The 22,455-nt window shown below is 43.1% G+C and overlaps 1 protein-coding gene across 1 annotated transcript in view; it reads right to left on the minus strand.

Moving 5' to 3' along the window:
• The window catches only part of LOC120948543 (alpha-mannosidase 2), a 101,361-nt gene that overhangs the window by 76,130 nt on the left and 2,776 nt on the right, over positions 1-22,455 (minus strand). The gene's annotated exons all lie outside the window — the stretch shown is intronic.

Here is a 22,455-nt window from a genome sequence, read left to right on the forward strand (position 1 = left end):
ACAACAACGACAATGACGATGATGCTGATGATGATGAGGATCCGGACAATGACGCTCTTTGCTCTGGTGGTTTTTCATAATTTTGTCTCCACGGAGTCTTTGAACATTTTGGAGGAGAGCATGGTGCTGTCGTCCGTCCGTTACACCAGTCGCATGCCACTGCCGCTGGCAGCTGGTGTAGATGGGTTGGTGACCGACGCTCTGTCTTTTGTTTGTTTGGTTTTCGTTCACCGGAGCGTTTAATCCGGTATCGCACGACGAACGGGATGGTAAGGGAAATTACCTCCGTAACTGTATTACCTTGCAGCGTGGAAAGATTTAATACGGCTTAGAAGGAACGGTTGAAGTTTTAGACAAAGTTTAGGCAAGGTAGCATACGCTGATCACTTACCAAAGAAATTGTCGTTCGTAGAATTTAACACTTCTTGTGGATGGATGTCATGACCGTAACAAGAATTTCTGTTCAGGAGATTTCTTCGAATTAAACCTCGAAGTATTCAGTAATTTGTAATGATTTTCGTTAGGTAGAATGAAGTTCAAAAACGGAAGATGTATGACCTAAACCAAGTATAGGCTCAAATCAGAAGTAACTAGACCATCTGTTTTACAATAAATTCCGAGAACGCATCTATTTAAGACCTATTTATGAAAACATCTCTGAGATAGAGCACAGGAATATAATTGAATGTTCCATTTGAAGTAAGTGATAAAAGTTCACCAATGCCAGCATTAAACATTAGTACAAAACTATCCAATAACATTTAAGATGATAAGTAAACGATGTTGGAGCGAAAATCATAGAGACAAATTCTCCTAAATAAATAAATTCGATTGGGCGCGGGGGCACGGGAGTGACAAAATGTTGATTTTTTTTTTTCAAATCGTAAGTTTTTGTACTTTTTTAAGCTTTTGTCAATATTTTTTAACTTGCAGCAGACAAGCAATAAAGTTGACAAATTCTGAGATTTGAGAGATTTCACTGTATTGCATAAATGCATGTCTCTAAATGATTTATGATTCCTATTTAGTGCTTTATAAACAAAATATCCATATATATTCAGAAGCTAGACTTTACGTCATGTGGTATAGCTTTTTGTCGGTCAGGTTTTGTCAATGTGCAGATTTGTCCCGTGACCTCACGCTTATTGCTGAAATCATAACCACACTTATAAGTTTCAAACGTCGAAACATATCCCGTATGCTTTAATTTAATCACTATTAAGAACACAGCACCATACCAGCATTAGATAGCTGTAAAACCAAAACCACCACACTAAATCATCAGCCGATTGAGATGGTTGGTTGTGCGCTCGTGGACGTGCAAACGGATTCGTGTAGTGCTCATGCTTTAGGCAACCGTCGGCTCAACATGTCAGCTTTACGGATTACGATTAGCATTATATGCTGGACGGCACGCACGCAAAACAAGAATGCAAATAATCTCCCTGTTCAAATGTTTGTTCACACTCCGCCGGCAAATGCCGATGACCCGTCGCCCTCTCGCTGACGGTGGCTATCATTGCCCCCAAAACCAGGCGATGTTGCGCTAATCTGTGCTACTAAGAATTTAGACGGCAGTTCGATGGGAATTGGCAAAGACAAAAAAGTAGAAGAAGAAAGATACCAGCCAACTCAATATGCCAACAGCCGTGGTACGACCGCAAACACTCGGCACAGCCGGGCGCCTCTCTATTAGCGGTACCCCGTTTAGCACACAATCATTTTGGATTATTTGATTGGCAGTTAAAACCGCGTTCTCGCCGAGCTTAAACTGTTATTAATTATCACCCTCATCATCATCTATCCTTGTAGCCAACTGATGCGGAAAAATTGGAACATAGACTCGTTACCCTAACACGGCAGCTCATCATAATGCGTAGCTCATATTCTAACGCTACCCAACAACAGGACCTTCGAGCGCCAACAGTCACCACAGCAGCACATATGTTAGATAGAGTGCAGATTAGCTCAATGAAGAGCAAACTGGCGGAACGAGAATCATAAATCCGCAATTCCGCGTGCAAAAATTGAAACTAACGTTTGATGCCTTGTCTATCGCTCATAGTTTGAGCGAGCTACACACATGGGACGACACTAATTGACTCGCGCTAACACGTTTGGACTATTGCCTGCAAAGAAAAATATAAACTGAAGTTTTCCTCAACAAACAATAGTTTGAAGTTTTTTTTTAACTAAAGTTTAAACAACAAAGTGATGATTTTATTGTTGAATTTGATCCCTTTGATCTTTGATATTATTACGTTTCAATAACAATATGTATACGCAAAAGGAAACGTTGACAAAACTTTTATTTTGCACTGCTCTCCCGTAACCAAGCCGACTATCTACATGATCCCGCTGGTGAAAGGGATTGTTTGTTTGCACAATTAAAGTAGTCCCTGCAAAAGACTGAAGATTTCGGGGATTGGTTCTTATCGTCGCTTTACATATGTTTCGCGACCTGAGCGCGCGCGCGGTGGAAACAAATCAGCACCACACTACTACTGTAAAGCTGAAACCCTCGGTCGCGGCTGACCAAAAAGCACACCGATCAACCGATCTCGGTTGCGTGGAGAGTGCGGATTGAGATTGGGAAGGCCAATGTCGGATGGGAAACCACAAACTGGAAGGAACCTGCTCCGAGAGCAAACCGGTTCCCAATCGCGTAGAGCTTAATCAGACCTAAGTGCTCGGTGTATGTGTGTGCGTATGTGCCCTTGTGTGCCGAGAGGGTGTGAAGTTATCTCAGAATGAACCGACAGCATCCCCCTTCCAACACCATCAACACCAGGCGGAAGTGGAAGGTGTGGCGTTTGGGCGCAGAATATTAAGAGCGAAGCAGGAAGGTATGAATATATTCCAATTTGGTACCGATTCGAACACCGGGAAAGGGAGGGGACATGGCTACAGCTCTCCAGCGGCATATATATATATGATTTAAAGGCATCATGTGTGTATGTGTGTGTGAGCATTTGAAGCACAACAAAGATGGGTCGGTGAACTGGCTATAGGCCGAATGATGCTGTTGCTCGGCTGCCATGGTGGAATGCAATATTGAATATATTCCCCGCGGAAGAAACCTTTACTTTTTTATGCGAATTTCAGATCGGGTTCTTCGAGTGGGCAGCCCCCCGGGTAACGATTGGCGAGTTCTCCCCGCTTACTATTCTTCAGTGAATCGGCAAACGAGACGCCGATATCTTGGTGGGTGCGCTAATAATAGATTTCGGCGCGGAGCTTTCAGTGTTTCCATTATAGTGCGCTGGGTGTCGGTTGGGTCGATTTCGACTACGTCTAGCGACTTGCAGAAGTAGCGAAGGGGAGTGATCTGGGCGATGTGGTTCTAGCGCCCACCCACCGATAGTGGTAACCATGTGCTTGCTGAGACTTACCAAGCACACATCAGAGCCTAACCAGCATAAACATGGTTTTTGAGGAACGACGTCTTGTTTGAGCTTGTTTCTTGCAAATAATCTCAGTCTGAATGGTATATGGAATGGTATCTTAACACATACACACACGTATATATATACTCATACGCTATCAACTTATACATTTTATCCCGAAATCCCCTCCATTTCCAGCAGGTTAGTGCAAAGTGAAACATTCATGATGGTATATTTTGCTGAAGTTAATCGAGCGAAAACCCTCCGCGTCAAGGGTAATGGTGAACAACGAGGGCAGAAATCACGCTCACAGACACGGGCCCAGACAACGATGACGGGTCCTGTGGCCGAAACCGACCACTTCCTTTCAAGTGCCGGTTGCTCGGTCGACAAGAGAGATGCAAATGATTGCTAAGAACAGTCGGCAAGAAAGCGATGAGACATGCGGGCTTGGGAACCATAAAAGATTGAGAAGACGCTCACGCAAGACATAAGGCATGGTGCGACGGATGGGTGAGGTGAAAGCAGCAAGGCAAGTAGAAAGTAGAAAGAAGCAAACAAAAAACTACAAGCACATACACTGCTCTAATATTGAGCTTGTGGAGCGAAAGGTCCTTCTCGCTTCGATGGAGCATGCATCTCGAGCTATGAGCAGATAATTACGTCGTTAGCATATCCTTTTCCTTTTCATTGGCCTTGCACGCCGCCTTCGCTTCGGTGGGCGTACACGCTCAGGGAAGTTTCAAGGAGTTGGCAGGAACGTACCGGATACGAGGGTGCTGTCGGCTGCGATGCTGTTTGTTGTTAGTGTTGTATTGTTGCACCGAGGCCATTTCTTACCATGTCCTGATTATGCACTGGATGCCACCAGGTACAAAAATTGTGCTCGGGAGGAGGGACCGAATCGGTTACATTACACCGGGCTGGCCATAGTGACGCTGGTAAAGGGGCATAGGCGAAATAACACCTTTCGCGTCCCTGTCTTCAGCCTAGCCATCGCCTAAGTTCAAAGGAAACCGATCTGACTCGGGTTTTGATGTCTTTCCGAGCTACACCGGTACACTGCGACCGGTGGCCTGGTTGAAATGTGAATCTCCAGCATAGGGTGGCTTTTATGCAAAGCAGCTGCGAAGCGATAGCGACAACGGCGAGGCGCACACAACTTGCAGGCAATCATGTTGGGTACTTTTGCGACGACGATCATTTCTATATCTTTCGAACTTTGTTGCCTTTCGCCGTGAAGCAATGCTATCGCTCGTAGGTGCGCGCACTGGCAGAATTGTAGACACCATGTTTAGGCACACATTGCGGCAGGAGTAGGAGGATTGGTGATATGCAGGAACCAGGATTTCTGTTTGGCAAGCCATACAAAGACCAGGACAGGCACATTTGCCACCATGGCGTCATTATCGTTCGTGCTCCTGTTACAACAAATGGTTCCTTTTATGTTGCTTTGGAATCGCATGCTAGTATGCGCCCGGTTCAAGAGTAAACCTTCGCCCTAGCCTGAACACCTTATACGCCATCACGTGTGTGGAGGTCGGTGTGCATCATTAGTTCCTTATTTATAAACATATACGAACGGCAGACGCAACATTGCTACACTCTTTCGCTACGGTAGGATCGGTATAACGGTAGGATCGGGCACCTAAACCAGGAGGTATGAAGCGTGATGAAGCCTGGTTCTAGCGAAAAAAGCATTTTTAGTTGCAGCATTGCAACACAAAAAACCTTTATCAGCATGGCACAATTCGAACTACTATGTGCTAATTAGTCCGAAAAGGATTGAATAGATTAAAATTGTACTCACACTGTAGCACCTCATTCGGGCTGCATATTAATTTAAGCTGAAAACAAACGTCGTCCCCCAACGACGCTATCAACGCGGGTAATCTAGTGGGTTTATTATTTTGAGTTTTCCCTTACTTCCGACTGCGCCAAATAATTGTTACCCGTGATATGTGCGCACAACACAGCCATGTTTGGCGCTACACTGATTTGGAGAATAATTAACAAATTAGCTTCTCCCATTCACTGCTCATTTGTAGACGCATTGTGGTACGCTACCGCGCCGGTAGCAGTGTGTGACATCCGGTAGCATTATTGTGTCGGGTCGGAACACGTCTGAAGCCTACTTGCACCACTCGCACTAATTATCCTACTGAATGATAGATCGGCCGGCAGAAACAAACTATCACAATTATCAAACCTCCACCCATCCATATCGCAATGTTATGTTATGGCTGTGTAATGACTTTGATGATTTTAATGAATTTATTCGCTAGCTCTTTGTTGCATGGCACATGGTCGTAATTGATTTGATCATAGTGTGAAGGTTTCTGTTCTTTGCTTAATTTATTTAAAAAAAATCCTAGTGAAGCCCGGATTACAGTTCCAGTGAAATTGATATTAATAATATTATGGCTTATCGTACACCAAACGTAAAAATATTCAATTCCCCAACTATTTAAACTATTCAAATATTGAATTAATAAATTAAATGCATTGCCTTATGATTCCCCGCATTGTTAACGGGGAAATAATAATACAAATTGAGCAACATTTCAAATGGTTTTTCAATGCATTCATTATGAAAGCGATGTTTAAAAAATTAGTTGAAAAGTATGCACATTTTTAGAAAGGTAATAGAGAAAACGTTTGATATATTTTTTTTAATTATACCAACAAGTATAATGGCAATATATCAAGTTTTACATCTCTTATCCATAGTTACAAAGTAGTAGGAACAAAGCGAATAGTCAGTTTCTTACGCATCAGTACAGCAGTGACCATGACTTATATTAAATCACAACAGTTGGAGCATATATGGCACACACTTAAACGATTCTAATCTAAAAATTAATGTTTGCTTACATTCCCAACAAACATACGGCCTGTTCGCGAGGCGGTAGGTGTATCAACAAAACTTTCACCCAACAAAGCCCTCCTCGGCGCACAGTGCAGACCGTTTCTGATAAGATTATTTGGAACAGTAGGAATAATTAGAATGTGTCATTGCATGTTTTATTTGACATGTGATTCGGGCGCTTCCAATCGCGTCGCACTAGCTGCTTTGTTCGGATGACATCTCTGGATGACAGTCTTAATATATCGACTGAGTATACTGAAAGCAGCTAGATTTTCTCATCTCGATTCCGGGATAAGATGAAGCGGTTAGACAAACATTCCATCTGCACTCAGAAGGATAAGGCAACGAGCTATTCTGTTCGTAGTTCATTTGTGTGGCATCTAACACACAATGATCCCATTTGAATCGCAATGACGCCGCGTTGCAATCATGTTTTCGAAATCGTATGTTTTCTTGCGTTAGTGGCAAACAGAGAGGACGAAACCATAAAGAAGCAAAGCGATCCGGTGGATTACTTGTGTCAGCCAATCGATCGATATGAAGATTATATGCTAACGCTTCTCTCTCGCCGCACAGATGGCCGAACGAAAACCCACACTCACCCAAACTGTTGACTCGTTTCGCGTGTAATAAAACGCTACATAATTTTTGGAATCTTTTGCACCAAAAGGTCGTCGGATGAAGGAGGCGCTCGCGAGCACACAAGTTCATGTGACCCATCGTTGGCGTTGCCATCGGGATGCCTGACCTCAATGGTTGTTTCGCTTCAACACTCGTTATGGACAGATAATCGTTATTAAACGTGACATATCATCCAACGTGTATGGCGGCGGTGGGCGAGCAAGCAGACGGTCATTGAACGATGGCTGCTTCCAGCTGCTGTCGTCGTTGTCGTTGCTGAAGGATTCGTTTCATCCCCTCCGTATGGTTGAAATGGCAGCATGTGCGAACCTCCCACTCACACAAACGCACTACCTCGAATCCTGTCGTTCGATATTGCACCCATATTTCACCGGTTTGCTGAATACCACTTTCCAGCAAGCACGTGATAAGAAGGGCCAACCAGTGGCGATGAAGGTAGTGTCGGGGAAAAATTGGAATTTGATGCTTTTCACGACGTAATCGCACATTGTGCAACAGGCACAGAGCAGAGGCGCTTCTGTATGTGTAGTTCCCTGCTCGAACCGCTTCCGAAAAGGGTGGGATGCGTCTGTGGGTTATCGAATCGTACTGAAGAATGGTCCCCGTTGGGATGCTCTGTACCGATCGTTATCGATAATCGACGCCGCACTGGTAATATGAGCTCTGCTGTACACTTGCTCCAAAACTTAACAGCGGCAGAGTATCATAAGAGAGGTTGCTTCTGGAGCGTAACCACAATGCGCCACAATGACAGCGCATTGCCAAGAAGCAAAAGGGGCTAACGCGTACGAAAAAAGCAGCTGCTACAAATTGTCCTCGGAATGTGTGTTGTTTTCGATCAGTCGCTTCGTTGTACGCTCATGACATGGCTGGAGCCAGTATCATGTAGAGCGAAAGTTATTGCCATGTGCGATGGATGTTATTTGTTTTCGATGCGTTGATGATATTCAAATAATTTCTATGAAACGAGAGACAAACAAATCCTGCCGCTCGAACAGCAACAGTCGTTGTCAAAAACATGTTTTTCTACTACCAAAAGGCAATTCGTGCTCTGTTGATTGATGTACTTCTATCGAGACAAAAATCAATGGTTCAAATTAGATTATTGTTATTATCCATTAAAAAGGTCTCAGTCAGCCTTAGACAAGCATTCTTGAGGGATTTTAAATTGTTATGAAAGGAGCCGTCTTCTAGTCAAGCAATACAATTGATCTATGGTCAAGTTTGTCGTCAGTAGGTGCCTTCCAACGCTTGCCATGAATCCAGCACTAACGAATTCTTTCAAGTCATCAATCGTCCTCACAATGCGATTTCCTTTTTCTTATTTATGGTCACTGTTTGTAGTAGTAGTCGTAGTAGTAGCAGTAGTGGCAGTGAAGTGTGCTACCGTGCGCGACAACAACTTCATCAACATCCTGTTGTGTTTTCTTTTTTTTCCGTAACCATCGCCAAATCGATTCAGGGTGTGAAGAAAATGGCAAAACTGGCTGATCATTGGATGTCAATTTGTTGCTGCTGTCAAACGAAAATCCGCAAACCTCGACTCGCTCAGGCATGAGTACGGGAAGACGACGAAAGGAGCAAAATCTCTTATCCGGCCAGCAAACTCCCATAAGAGACCTAGATGATGACAGACTGGTTGGTTGGGTGTTTTTTTTTGTCTATTTTTCTACATCTTCCAATGCAATCAACATTACTTCGCTTCGGTTGTCGTCATTCCTCTTTCTTTTCGTCGCATAAACGCGACCGAAGATGACGAAAGAACGATCCAGCATTATGGTTGCAAAACGCCCAGTAGCCCTACGGGTGTGTACTAAATGCTACAAAGAAGCCTACGTTCGAATGCTTTAATTAGATTTCCTCCCGGCAGTAGCCTGCTGTGAATTGGAAGCGAATTCCACATCCGTTCTTTCTTTGATACAGTCATATCGTAAGCCATATTTCCATCGCATGTTTGTGGTGACCGGGGAGGGTGTTCTATTTAACCCTTATTGGACTAACGTTGGCGGTTTATTTTTTGTGAGATACTCAGTACATTTCAGAAGTCAAGATAATCACAATTAAAAATATACCGCAAAATAATAATATGTGTGCGATATGCTAAACAAGACGCAGTTAAGGTCTACTCGATATTTTCCTCAAAAACAAAGCAAGTAGACAAAGCTTTATTGAAAAAAAATCAGCTAGTAGACCTTATAATCAGGGTTAGTAACAAAAACTTCCATTTTCATATAAAAGTTCCTACAATTGGTATCAAACAGACATCAGAACATAGATTTTCTGAAGAGATTAAAAAATGTCATTAGAACGCATTGTTTGAAAAATAACATTGAATCCGATTAGCATAATCTATTCGACAAACAAATTTTATTGTAAAGTCTTAATACCTTCATCAACCGCCAGAAGTGTTGGGCAGTTTTTATTTACAGAATGAAAGAGCATTTACTTGCTGCCTAGTTGACCTCTTTTACTGCGCACATTAACAAAGCAGTGTAGAATTGTGTCTAGTTTATCATATTCCATCTAGAATATTCCATCAGTATTTTTTTATGCTATAAACAATGTTGGAGGAATGATTATAAGAGCTGGATTGACGAAGGATAGACAACAATCTTCTAAAGAACCCTTCAAGGAAGGTCACGTTCTTTCGTTGTGTTTAACCGATAATCTCTTTTTCCTCAAAGCACAGCCACGTGAATAGTTTTCTCATATTAGTAGATATATCCCTAAAGCCTTTCCCTGGGCTATTATTTTAACTTTCTTCATCCGCAATAACTTCCCTCGTTTCCGAAGTTTATGTTCGTGTGCATCTTCTTTCCAAACCTCAATTTCCTTAGGGGGCATACTAAATGTTAATCGCTGTGAGTAGCACAATCTAAAACTTTGCTGAATGTTGTTTAATAAGTCGGATGGAAACTTTTACAAAACACAGGCAATTTTGTATCTAAACGACTTGCATCCAGCGCGTTGACCGATTCGTTCCAGAATGATGAATAGTATGCAATTCGAGCAGCGAATCAAAGCGGGACTGAAACTTTTGGAAAAAAAATAGCAAATAGAAACACAAAATGCCACATAAACGCAAACCCATATTTCAAAGCCAATCCTTGGCGACTCATTTTTTAGCTGTCCTTGGTGAGATCGCTCGTGAAGTGTGCTCAGCGTGAGCGGAACAGCAGGAGAATAAAAAAAAACGATCAAAATGAAACAAAAGCCCAGCAAAAATACAACTCCAATTCACTTCGATCTCCCATCGCCATGGGGATCATGATTCAGAAGACGTTTCCAAAACGTGTCCATCTCCTTCTCTCTCTTTCTTTCTCTCTCTCTCTCTCTCTCTCTCTCTCTCTCTCTCTCTCTCTCTCTCTCTGTCTCTCTGTTTGCCGTTGGAAACAAGCAACTTAAAACGATTGCCCGCATGGAACCGTTCATATCACTTCACGTTGGAACCATTGGGCTAGTGCAACCGAAGTTAATGGTGCTTTCGTAAAGTCTTTTCTTGCCCAACTTCTGACCGAGGCTTTGTTTGAGACTGGAGAAGAATTTCAAGAACCCTGCGGGGATTATCTCGCCCTTTGCCTGTCTCCCACCGGGCTCCAGCGACACAAGGGGAGCTTGTTCCTCGATGTAAGTGTCTGTGTGTGGATGTGTATTTTTAAAAGACTTTTCTCATCCCGCACGTCAGCAGGCGTTTATTTTTTAGTCGGTCCTTTTTATTCACATAAAAGCACTAGAACACTCTTGTGCCACAAACCGGAGTAGTCCTAGCCAGGGCTTCGGCGGCTCGAGTACTTGGCTAGTGTGCTCGGCGGCGTCTCGGCGTGACGATGAGTATGCCAGCTGTCAGCTGGTGCTGGCTAGCGGAGTTTGTATCGCGTACGCGCGCGAACCGTGTGCCAGACAATCTCTTTGTGCATATTTTACTTTGCGCGGTCGGAGGAGTACCAGAGAGCGCCGGAAGTTAGCGTGCGTGGTGGAGGTGGTGGTGGTGAGCGGTTGACGGGGTTGAGGATTAGACTGCTGACACGTTTCGAGCACCCTCGAACTATCGCTCCGACGGCGAGGCACGCCAATGTATCTGTCTGCATCCCTCCGTGCTGACATCGATTGAGTCGTACAGATATTGGAGCTCACCATCAGGCAGGCAATCGTCGGATGAAGATGGGACGCCAATTGAGAGAGAATGAAAGCTTCAACTTTTCTCAAGATACTACATCCCCCCTCGTTCACCGAATAAGCTTGAAAATGATGATAAATGCTTGCTCTCCGCAGAAAAACTTTCCTACCGCGGCAATTCAAAACCCATCCTTTCCCATTTCATCCTTTGGGCGGTTTCACACCATCGCGTGACTAGCACACACAGTCTCTCTTCCCTATAGCGTTTCCTTGTGTACATAAATATTCTAACTGCAGTCATCCTCACCCACGCGTGGATGCGACCTTCCGACGACCCGCCCCGTCCCGATTGTGACAGTTGCTTAATTAAACTATCGTTTCGAAATGAGTTCGCTAAGTTGTTGGTTCCAACGCTTCGCGCTAGCTTTGGCAGGAATAGGAATTGTCGCCAGAAAGCTAGGCATTGGTGCGACAGTCCGACTGGCATTGGGAAGAGTTGACATATTTATTGCACAAGCTGTCCTTTTATCGCGAGTTCACGACCCACAATCGCATCGATCGGATGGGGTGGTGGCATAAATTAGAATTTTATCAAAAGCCTATTATCGATAGCACCTTCGGGGGCTAGTTTCTTTTGGCTGCCTTTTCTGTTTTAGTTGCTCTCTCGCTCTGTGTTTTTTTTCCATTCCTTCAGCGGACAATTGGTCCTATTTCCGCCGGCTTATCTGGAAGATGGAAAACGCCTAAAAGAAGGCCAGTTTTCATCATGCATTATGCATTGGTTCGTAAGAGCTTATCCCGGCTTTGCCACAGGAATGTCAAGCAAAAAAGCTTTTAGCGCACCGCAGAACAGCGCTTATGAAGTTATAATCGAATAATTCATACAAATCGCCTTTTAAGTTCATCGAACAATTGAGAAACCAGTCGGTGTTTGAAAAAATCACCAAGCAACGTTTCGCAGCGGAATTACCCAAATAATCACTGCTCCATGATTTGTAACAGTACGCGCCCACGCAGCCGCACATGCAATGAAATGACCCGTATATTTCGTTGTTTTCCGTTTGTGTCGTCTTAATTAAAATGAATTCACTGAAAGGGACAGCTCAAAGGGCGGGTTCAAAAATGTCGTGGGGAAATTCATTTATAACCAATTTACTGATGCGTCCAATTAACACGACCACGTACACACACGCACACCCCCTCGTCGCATGGCGTTCCTCACTCAGCTCCCTTGCCATATCCTCGAACAGACAATTGGTGCCATGGAAGGGAACTGAAGGGATGGCTTTTCATTGTTTAAACTGTCAGACGCAAAGCACGGCAGCAGTTCGACAATCGGAACCACCGCGCTCTGACTCTTCCGGCCGCATCCTTCTCCATCCATTGCCGTTCCTTGGGCTGAAAATCGTGTGCAATCGGCCACCATTTGTCTATACGATACGTCAATGATTAATTATGAGTGCGATACAATCGGGTGGCACAAGGTAAATAAATGAATAGCAAGCAAGCAAACAGCCAAAAGGATGTAGTGGCAGTGTGCCCAAAGTTTAGCACGATTGAACAACTATTTGAAAGTCTGTATTAAATAGTATTTGATTGTTGGGATGTACCAAGCATGCTTTGAGGAACGATTTGAGATATTTTTTAGAATTTAAATTTCAAAGTTATGAATTTAGGCAAAACGCTACCATATTAGGGTATGTCTTCAAGTAAATGGCGTTAGAGATGTACAAAATATCCCATAGTTCGTCAACCATGCGATTGAAAAGCAATAAAGTACGACAGTATTACAATTTAGTTAAGGAACTATTGGTTGCCGAGAGAATGGTTAAAAAAGGGCTTCTTCTCTCGACAATGCAACACTTCACTAAACGATGAGACGATGTTGTGGCTGTGTCACGTACTTTTCGAAGCGTAAAAAAAGATACTTAATATCACGAAAATATGAACCGACCGATCGGTCCTTGGTACGTCCGAAGAGGGAATTGGGGTGGATTATCGTGTGTTTGTTCGGTAAATTGATCGATTCATTTCACATCCTTCTCGATGGCGAAACGCCGGCTCTATCATCCTCGAGACCAGACACACAGTTTGTCAGGTGCTGCAGTAGAGCTCGCCTCTTTCATATCTTTTTTTCGAGCTATCCATCCCTACTGTCGTTATTTCCGGACCAGCAGACAGTCTTTGCGACGTTATTTTTCCCGGGCGTACAAAATGCACTTCATCATCCAACGGCCGTGCCCACGGCAGACTGAGGAGCAGGTTTAAGCTTGATATTACCACTTGAAGTTCAGTGCACGGAAATGAAACCTTCTCACCTACAACCCAATTCCACACGCCCGCCCTCCCTCTACGAGAGAGCAACCGATTTTCTTTTCCGATTCCGCTATTAAACCTGCAACCGGCGAAAACATACCTCCACTCTCATATAGCTCGCACAGTCTTTGTTCATTTCGTCTCAAGCGAAGAAAGCGATCCATCACACTGGGCCGTAGAATGGATCGGGGGGGGGTAAACAGGAGCGACCAAAATCCTGCCACGGTAAGCAACCGATCAGCAAAACTCAACCCGAGGACGATGGACGAATGAGAACAAATCAATAAAATTGTTGACATTTCGCCAGTCTTGCGCGCCCTGCTGGAAAAACATGAAATGAAAATGTATGCACCGCGTGTTTGCACTCACCAGCGCCTCACACGGCTGGTTGGTTGTGATGGATGTAACAGGGACCACACGAGATAGCAGGCGCGCGGGCCCAACGAGTTTGCCGGATTTGTGAAGCCGGCTACCATCGTCGGCAAAATCGATTTACAATAGATTGCATGATGAAGGATTATTTTTTATCGTACCAAGCGTGATTTCATTGTTGGTGCGCTTCCGGATGTACGCTTCGTTTTGCTATTTTTTTTTTACGTTTCATACCGGACCGGAAGGATTACGGTGGCAGGACATAAACCGTGGCAGAGCAACGAACACGTTCTGACACTAGGAACGCGCGAGTACCACAGTGCAGATGGTGTAAAACCACAAACAACAGCAACGTAGCGTGAACTTGGTGCAGTAATCTAACCTCGTTGTGGGATTTTTTTTTTTCGATCGGAATGTAGCGGAAATCGGCTAATGATCGTTTCCGGCCTCGAATCGATAAGGATCAGTGAGGCGGAGAGAAGGGAAATTGGAGTGTTTTTCGAGGATTTGTTTATGCTACGGGTGTACGGGAGCTAGTACCAGCTAGTTACGCGATTGGTTGATGATTTACTGATGAACGTGGTTGCAATTTGATTCGTTTTGAAATATTAGGGAATGCTGCACATATCAAAATTATGTTTATGTATATTTTGTGTGTTACAGAGTATTAGTCGTCATCTTTATGTATGAAAATTTGTTTAAAGATTTTTAAGAAATACTCAAGGAATTTCCTGGACTTACATTCTCATTACAAGTCTAGAAATAATAGTTTTTGATTTTGAATTTTTATAGAAAGGCGGTGAGAAAATGTAGAAAAACTTAATATTTCGGCAAATGTTCGCAAAATCGAACATTCTTAACAAGGGTTTATCACTAGTACACTGTACATTTCCATTTACACGAGACTAAAAATCCGCAAGCAAGACAAAACTGTGTACCGAGGAACTGCACACCTTATCCTGAATCCATTTGACGCCCCACCAAACATACCACCGTAGTCCAAGCAATCGCTTCATTTAGTAATGGGTCAGCAATGCTACTTACCTCTTACCTAACAATGAGCATAAAAATGCATTCAAAATGCCACTTCACAGCTCAGTGGCAGAAACGCCAAGGTAAGTAGTATAGTGGAAGTGCAAAACTTCACAGCGCTTTAAGGTTGCTTACTTTTGTCCGAGCAAAGCGGAGAGTGCGATGAGGGATTTGATGCAGCAATTTCATTTGCACCGTATAAAATGCATGCGTTTCCGATGCAACCACCGTCACCGTCTTTCGTTTGCGTTTATTATGCTCGCGCGCACCATTGCTCATTAATCGTTTCGCTTTATTTGCTGCAACATTTCTACGCTTCTCAAGCAACGAAACTTTGATAAATGCAATCAACTCCAAGCTGCAGCAGCATCGTGGCGCTCGAGCATTGGCAGAGTTGTTCTTTTTTCCACTGCCAATCGACTACCAAACACGAGTAATGAGTGTTTGAAGTTGGTTTGAAGCAGGAGCAAGAAAATGGCTGGAAACAGCCAGAGGCAGCGAAATTGAGTCAAGGTTTTTTTTTTAAAAAAAAAGCTCGATCGACCCGTTTTCCGTATCGGGAAAAGATGCTATTCGCAAACGCAAATTGATTCGCGAAATGTGTTAATTAATTTATTCCCGCATTCCGATTTTGCGCTCTCTTCCCTCTCGTAGCTACCTTGAGTGGTGCTTTTCTTTGGGACTGGAAAACTGGAAATACACCATAATGTGATTTCGGATGTGCAGAGCATTCCCCTGGCATTGTTGTACGTAGTCTCCGTTTTCAGCCCAGATGAAGACGAAGTTAGTCGCGCTGAATGCTGAAATGAAACGGTTGAGACCATCGAATTGTTCAAAATTTCCCTGAGAATAGAAACTTCATTGCCTGCTATCGATACTTTGCGGAAAACAAGCAGATCGGGAAGATACGGTACTTGCGGGCTATGGGCGAAACTTTTCCCGATGTCTAATTCACCCCCGGTGGAAATGTAATTGAAATTGAAGTCTACACCGACTCTCCTTGCCGAACGGGGTGTGGCGGTGTCTGTGTTTGTTGATTTTTCACCAACTCGGGTGAAGATCGCGCCACCAGCAAAAGGACAGAAATATTAAATCTAGTTGCCACGCACCACTCACACCAGGGAAGGAAAAACCAACGCGCTCGCGTTCGGTGCGTTGGCTTCGATAACAGCGTGAGCTTTTCTTGTGCCGCCTGGTGCCGGCGAAGAACCGTATTTTTGTACGATACCGGTGCGGGGGTATAACGGAGGCGAGCAGCAGCTACTCAATTAGAAGAAAATTTCGTGTTGCAATTTTATCGCAAGCACAAAATGTAATTTACCCGCGCTTTTAATAATGCTAGCAACGGTGGTAAAGGTTATGTTCTTCGGGGATGTGTATCTAGTCTTTCGAGCATAAAACCAGCGTACGATGGTATGATAAGTAAATTTGCGCAAGAGTAAACATTACTCACGTTTCAAATAATATCTTTTTCATGATATTGAAATTTCGCCTGGCGCTACACAAAGGACGTTGTGAAATTTAAGTATGTTTAGTATGTAAGTATGTTTTACGAATACTAAAATATAACTATAGTAATAGATAGTTATTCAACAAAAGAAATAGATTGAAATTAGTAAAGTAATGGTTCATTACACTGGTTAGAAGATAAGTCCGCATATTCAGCATATTACAGCTTATTCTTAAAAATCTAACAAGTCATCATACGATTGTAACCGCACCCTGCAGAAACAAAGCGCTCAAAACTAAGTTAGTCTAAAGTCGCAGCAAACTTTCCACTAAACTTCATTAGTATTCGAGAAGCGAACTCCTTTTAGTCTCAACGCCCATCGACAAAGTTTTCAATGAAACCGTGCCGGTGCTGACAAAGGCAGAGTTATTTTAAAGGAAACCTTGCGATAGATCTAGCAAACTGTGCTACCGTGGTTTGGACATGGGCTTTATCTAGCATGGTATTAATTGAGCTTAATAGCAAACAATGGAATTATAGTAATTGGTTTTCCACTGGGAGCTGTGTTTCTACAACTAAACCATAACTTTCCTGTTCCATATGCCTTGCAAAGCGAATAAAACATTTCAGCGTAAAACAACATGTTTGTATTAGGGGTAAGGTGAACAGCTGTTTACTGTGTTCCTGTGTTGTTAACATGTATGCAATATATTATTGCAATTCCAGCGTTTTTGTGTGATAATGAAGCCATTTCAAATTTCGTAGATCAATGGATTCGGTGCGGCAGCTTGCAGTGAAAGTAGGTAATAATTTTCCAACAAAGATTTATCTAGTTCACCGTTGTAATTGATCATTTTTTTACGATCCGTTTCATTATTATATCCATAAAATGACAAAAATGGTAATGGGTGTACTACGGCACAAACCGCAGTACCGACTTGTAAGTCTGGATTCGGGAGGGTAAGGAGTTGTTAACGAATCCGAAGATCTGTAACCACAAAATCCTTTCTTTTCTGGCAAATCCCTGGTTCTATTTCGCCACTACGAGAATTAACGTATTCGCGAAAATTCAGCATAAAGTTGCCTAGAGGCCAAGTCAATTGTGGAAGCGTTCGAGAGGGCAAAATCTAATTGAAATGCCAATTTCGTCAGTCATCCAATTATCATCCAACCGGTGATGATCCAAGTGCTTCCCGCTCAATTGGTTGTCTCACGCTCACTGTTATGCGATAGGCACATCGTCTGCGGTGCGACGTGAATTCGGTGTGCTGCGGTGTGTATAAATGCTTGATGTTAATTTTGACACTGGAACAACGGACAGTTTGACAATACTGAGTACCAACATAAAGTAGTAGGTTAGAGTTCATACGCCATGGGAACACGGGAAAAGTAGGCAAAACGCAATTGGAGTAGGGAACACATAATTGGGAACAAGCTTCATTTGCATTGCCCTGTGCATCTGGAGGCAATCGTGTTGGCCGAAACAACCCAAATACATAAAACATCATATAATTAGTACTGGGCGATGTTAGTTTTGATCCAATTAAAAAGTATTTTAGGAAATAATAAAAATACATTGAATTAGTATATACTGATATTATTATCAAAACCATTTATAAAAAAAAATCTATAACGTGCCTATATTTTATTGAATAAATGTGTAACCAATCAATGCGACCACACTAGCTTATCTTAACTAAAAATGAAATGTAGATGCGCGAAAAGATTTCTAGATAAAAATAGAAATATGACGTTAATTATGTGATTGTAATCTACCGATTCACGTTGATATGGGCTTTAATTAATGGGGATTTAATTATAATATTATTTCCATGCAAAGTTTCCCTTGGTTAGATGTTTTCCAAAGACTTATAGATAATTCTCAAAATATTTGAATTCGTTTTGCGACTTCCCCTTTTTTCAATGAGCTGTATTTCATTTTTTGATATCCTATTAGGATATCTAAATTAAAAAATTATATTAAGATTTATATTAGATTTAGATTTCAAAAATATGTTTACAATGCCCAACATTAAAAAAAACGCGAAATATCGCATTACTAACTCTTTGGTGCAGTAAAATTTTCGTCTATGAAATAACATAGATGACTAAACGTAGGAGCTAAGCTTGAGGGAACTATTTGAGAAATATTTCCACACATTCGATAGTGAGGTAGTGTGGATCGACAGGTTGGCAGACATGGCATCTATTGTTTTATAACATTTATTATTTGCTTTGTTATTTTATTCCATTGTTAGCCGGCGTGGCATCCTCAATATCGCTTCCCTTTTCCAAGCAATTAACTTCCAATTGAGCCAAGAGTCTGGTTTAGTTACACCCACTTGCCTTTATTCAGCCCGGCGCACCGTTGTGTGCCGCGGAGGCTTCGAGCTTCCGGAAGAAGAGATCGGAGGGAAAAAATGCTAGGAAAAAGTCAACCTTCCGGTTCCAATCTGTTCGCCCAACTAGCTAGCTGCAAAACGGCCAACCGAAACTAATCCTGCGCTTTTTTTGCTCTACAGCATCAACGCTGTCTCCCCATGCTAGGTGAACTTCCGGTCGAAGCGACGTTCTGTTCGGTGTTAGCAAAGTCGTGACTTTTCACAGTACGTGCCTCGCATCGATGATGGTCAAATTTTGATCCTGCAGCAACCTGGCCCTCTTCGCACGGCATACTAGCTTTGAGGGAGGGATTTTGTGGTCCACTTTTGTTACGTTTGTGTCGACATTAAGCGGAGGAGAAAACACCTCGAGCACGCTGTCATTCAGGTGGGAAAACTGTTCCAAATTATAAGCAGTAGGTCGGAGAAGGGCGCCAAAAGGTCAGCAGGTGCAGGAGTTGAATGAGTGTGCCACGACCGGTCTCCGATCAACACATCATTTTTTGCGTAAAAAATAGCCCCATGAATAGACAGCCGAGTCCCATGAGCGCCACGGTTTTTTTTTTGGTTTAGTGATATCAATATCGAGACACAACCACATACGTACAGGCATTAGAAAACAATTGTACAGAAAAATTCAATTTAAGTGCTTCCGGCTACAATTTATTATTCGAGTCGTGCCGAAAAAGCGCAAAGGAAGATCAACATTTTCATTAACCTTTGCTGATGCTGATGGGCTTGATTGTATTTGATTATTTATAGATCGCTGAGATCGCGATGACGAAAAAAAGATGAATTTTCAAAACTTGTGTGTACATTTTTTAGAGCAAAAGTAAAATGGTTGGGACAAGAATTTGCAAAATTGTAACCTTGTGGCTGAATTATTGAATTATTTAGCGGCTATTTGTACCTTTTTGGGTGGAATAGTAAGTGTTTTAAGATGGAACAAATAAAGATAGCATGTCAAAAATCTTATATACATGTTGATTGCATTTCACAGATGATTTGATGATTTTGTACCAGACACACGCACACACAGACTCTGCTGAAAGCGTTAACAGTTTTACGATTGTTTGCCGCTGACGTCATGATTTGGGACGATGATGTTTGGAAAAAGAGTACTACATAAATAGGTCGACAGAGAATAGGTCGATAAGAGATACAGTTCGGTTCGGCAGTATGTATAATTTTGCGATGCACGATTCTTAGCAAATACCGGACACGGTTCTAATTCTAGATACGTTGTTCTATATTTTTATTTCAGCACTTTGTGGCATTTTAATTGTTTTATCTTAGTTTTTTCCAATCTTGATGATATACTTACACAAAAACTAAACACTTTTTTAGATTATGAAAATATTCAATGAATATTGACTGTTAACTTAACAACATGCCCGTCATGGGTTCAATCCCCAAATAGACCGCGCCGCCATACGTAGGACTGACTATCCCGCTATGGGGGGGGGGGGGAATCAATTAGTCACTGAAAGCCAAGCCCACAAGTGGGTACAGGCAGGCCTTGACCGGCATCGGTTGTTGAGCCAAAGAAGAAGAAGAAGATTGACTGTTAACTCGTAAAAATAATCGGGCTCGTTAAGGAGAGCAACATTTTATGAGAAATAACTCGTTTGGTTTAATTTTCGTTTAAATAAAAGCTCATTATATAAATCTAATCTAGCTTCATGTTATACTATTGATTCATTCAATTTGAATGATGCAGTGCACATCAGTGGTCTCCAACCTATGGTCCGTGGCGCTAACAGAAATGATTCGCGAAAAATTGAATAGAGTAAGAGAAATCTGGATCAAAATAAATGAAATTTATGTAAAAAATAACTATTTTGAAAAATATTAGTATTTAAACTACAAAAAGCAAATAATACATATACAAACACGGCTAAACATACACATACTACTCTTAGTACTTTCCTTTAGGTCGTGTAGTTCACATCGGATCTGATTTCATGATATGAAAAGATCTCCTTTAGCAACCACTTCTCTCCCAAAAATCGGAAACATTTTCAGCAAACACCCTTTCTCCGCGCAACCTATCAATTCCAACGAGACGTCAGCAACAGCAACAATACCGGTTAAGTAAGCAGCATCATATCCCGGCACAATCATTCGGTTGGCGAAAGTGGCACGCCAAGACAAGGCGTATTGGCCGGCCCATTTTTCTGCTGTTTGGTGTCGATCGCGTAACACACACACAGTGTGGCGGGCAACGAACTCGATGAACTTGAAAAGCGCGTGGAGTGTGTTGCGCGGATGTGCGGTCTTGGACTCCGAAAAAAACGGACAAATCGACCCAAAATATAGGACAAGCGGAAACAAGTACGCGGGAGAGGGTGGAAGATCGGTAGCCGGCGGTGTCAATTTGCCGCCAAGGGATTAACCGTTAATTTTGTGCCGAAGACGTGAAAGGCACCCATGCACGAAGAACGTGCGAACGACGGCCGTCGATCGAGCCTTCGGTACGCTTTGCCAGAATGTATGTGGCACTCTGGTTAGGGCTTCTTGATTTTTATGCACTTGAAGTGATCACCATTCGTTCGGCCAGAGGCGGGGAGGTCTGAAGGGGAGCTAATAAAAAAACACGAATAGTAATGAGCAATCTCCCACCACTCGGGCTTGGAATGGAAATGCGAGTGTTTATTCGGGTGACAATTTCTGGCGTTGGACTGGCGCCGAAATGAAAGCCAAATGAATTTATCTCCCTCTACACAAACACACACACACACACACAAACACACACCGGAAAGCCTCTATCGTTTTTCGAGCAGAGCCCTATTGCAGTCGGAGGGTAATTTAAATTTTCACTCCACTTTCGGTAGACATTAATTCGAGAATGTTGTCCAACGCCAGCGAGCCGTACCTACGGGGCGTTACCTTCTACCGGTACAAAGCCACCGGAAATCTGTCAATTTATGTACGCAAAATGCGTTGCCGTCGAGGGTACGGTTGCTGAATGTGCGCGCTAATGGTTGGCGAACATTTTCCCATTCGAAAGGTTATTCTGACTGTTCCTCCCTTTGGCTTTGGTTCGCCAACCAACGTTCACCGAAACACGACAAGGAAAAAAACGGTGTCATACACTGAGTTCTAAGTACGATAAAACAGACCCACAGTGTAAGTCTGCAGAAAGTTTATCCGTATCGTCACAGGTGGAATCGGTTGCGTTTCGACTGCCGTTTGATATTCTGCCAGCGTCGATGGAGCTTGTTTTTGCCACAATTTTATTTTTACTTCGTTATAATCCGGTACAGCGCCCGCTATGGCTTCCCGTTTTCTTGCCTAAGCGTCTTACTTAGTCGAGAACGCCATGTGTACGGGGTGGCAAATGGGGCGCCCCGGTCGAAGGAAGCCTTTCTCCAGATTGCACATGATGGTCGCGCAAACCTGTGCAACGGACCCGGGTGGCTTTGCCGTAGGGAGCACACACCTAGGAGGCACCCTTTTTTACCCATCTTCCCCCCACCTCGGCAGACAGAGACAGGGTGGGAAAGGGGAACATGGTTTAGTTATTTAAATATTGCTCGCCCGGTAAGAAGGCATTGTTATTACGTGATGGTCCTGAAGTCGATCTCCATTTCCCTGCGCGTCGTCAGCATTTGTGCCGAAGCATTGCATAACGCGCCGGCTCAGTATTCACTTCCGAACCAGTGTACGGGAAACGGGGAAGGCTAGAGGAGTGCAATAGGATACGGACACTGACACCGGGGCCCTTCTGTCTTGCGCGGGACTGGGAAGTTGGCTGGCATAGGTTGTGCGGTGATGGTGAATAAATGCACACACGCTTTGGCTTGGCGATACAATCGTATTTGCAATTGAAACGAACTGGAAGCAATTTGTTCTTTTCGACCGGTGAATATGATGCCGGATTGCACAACG

Source organism: Anopheles coluzzii, chromosome 2 (genome assembly GCF_943734685.1).
Source record: "Anopheles coluzzii chromosome 2, AcolN3, whole genome shotgun sequence".
Classification (NCBI taxonomy): Eukaryota; Metazoa; Arthropoda; class Insecta; order Diptera; family Culicidae; genus Anopheles; species Anopheles coluzzii.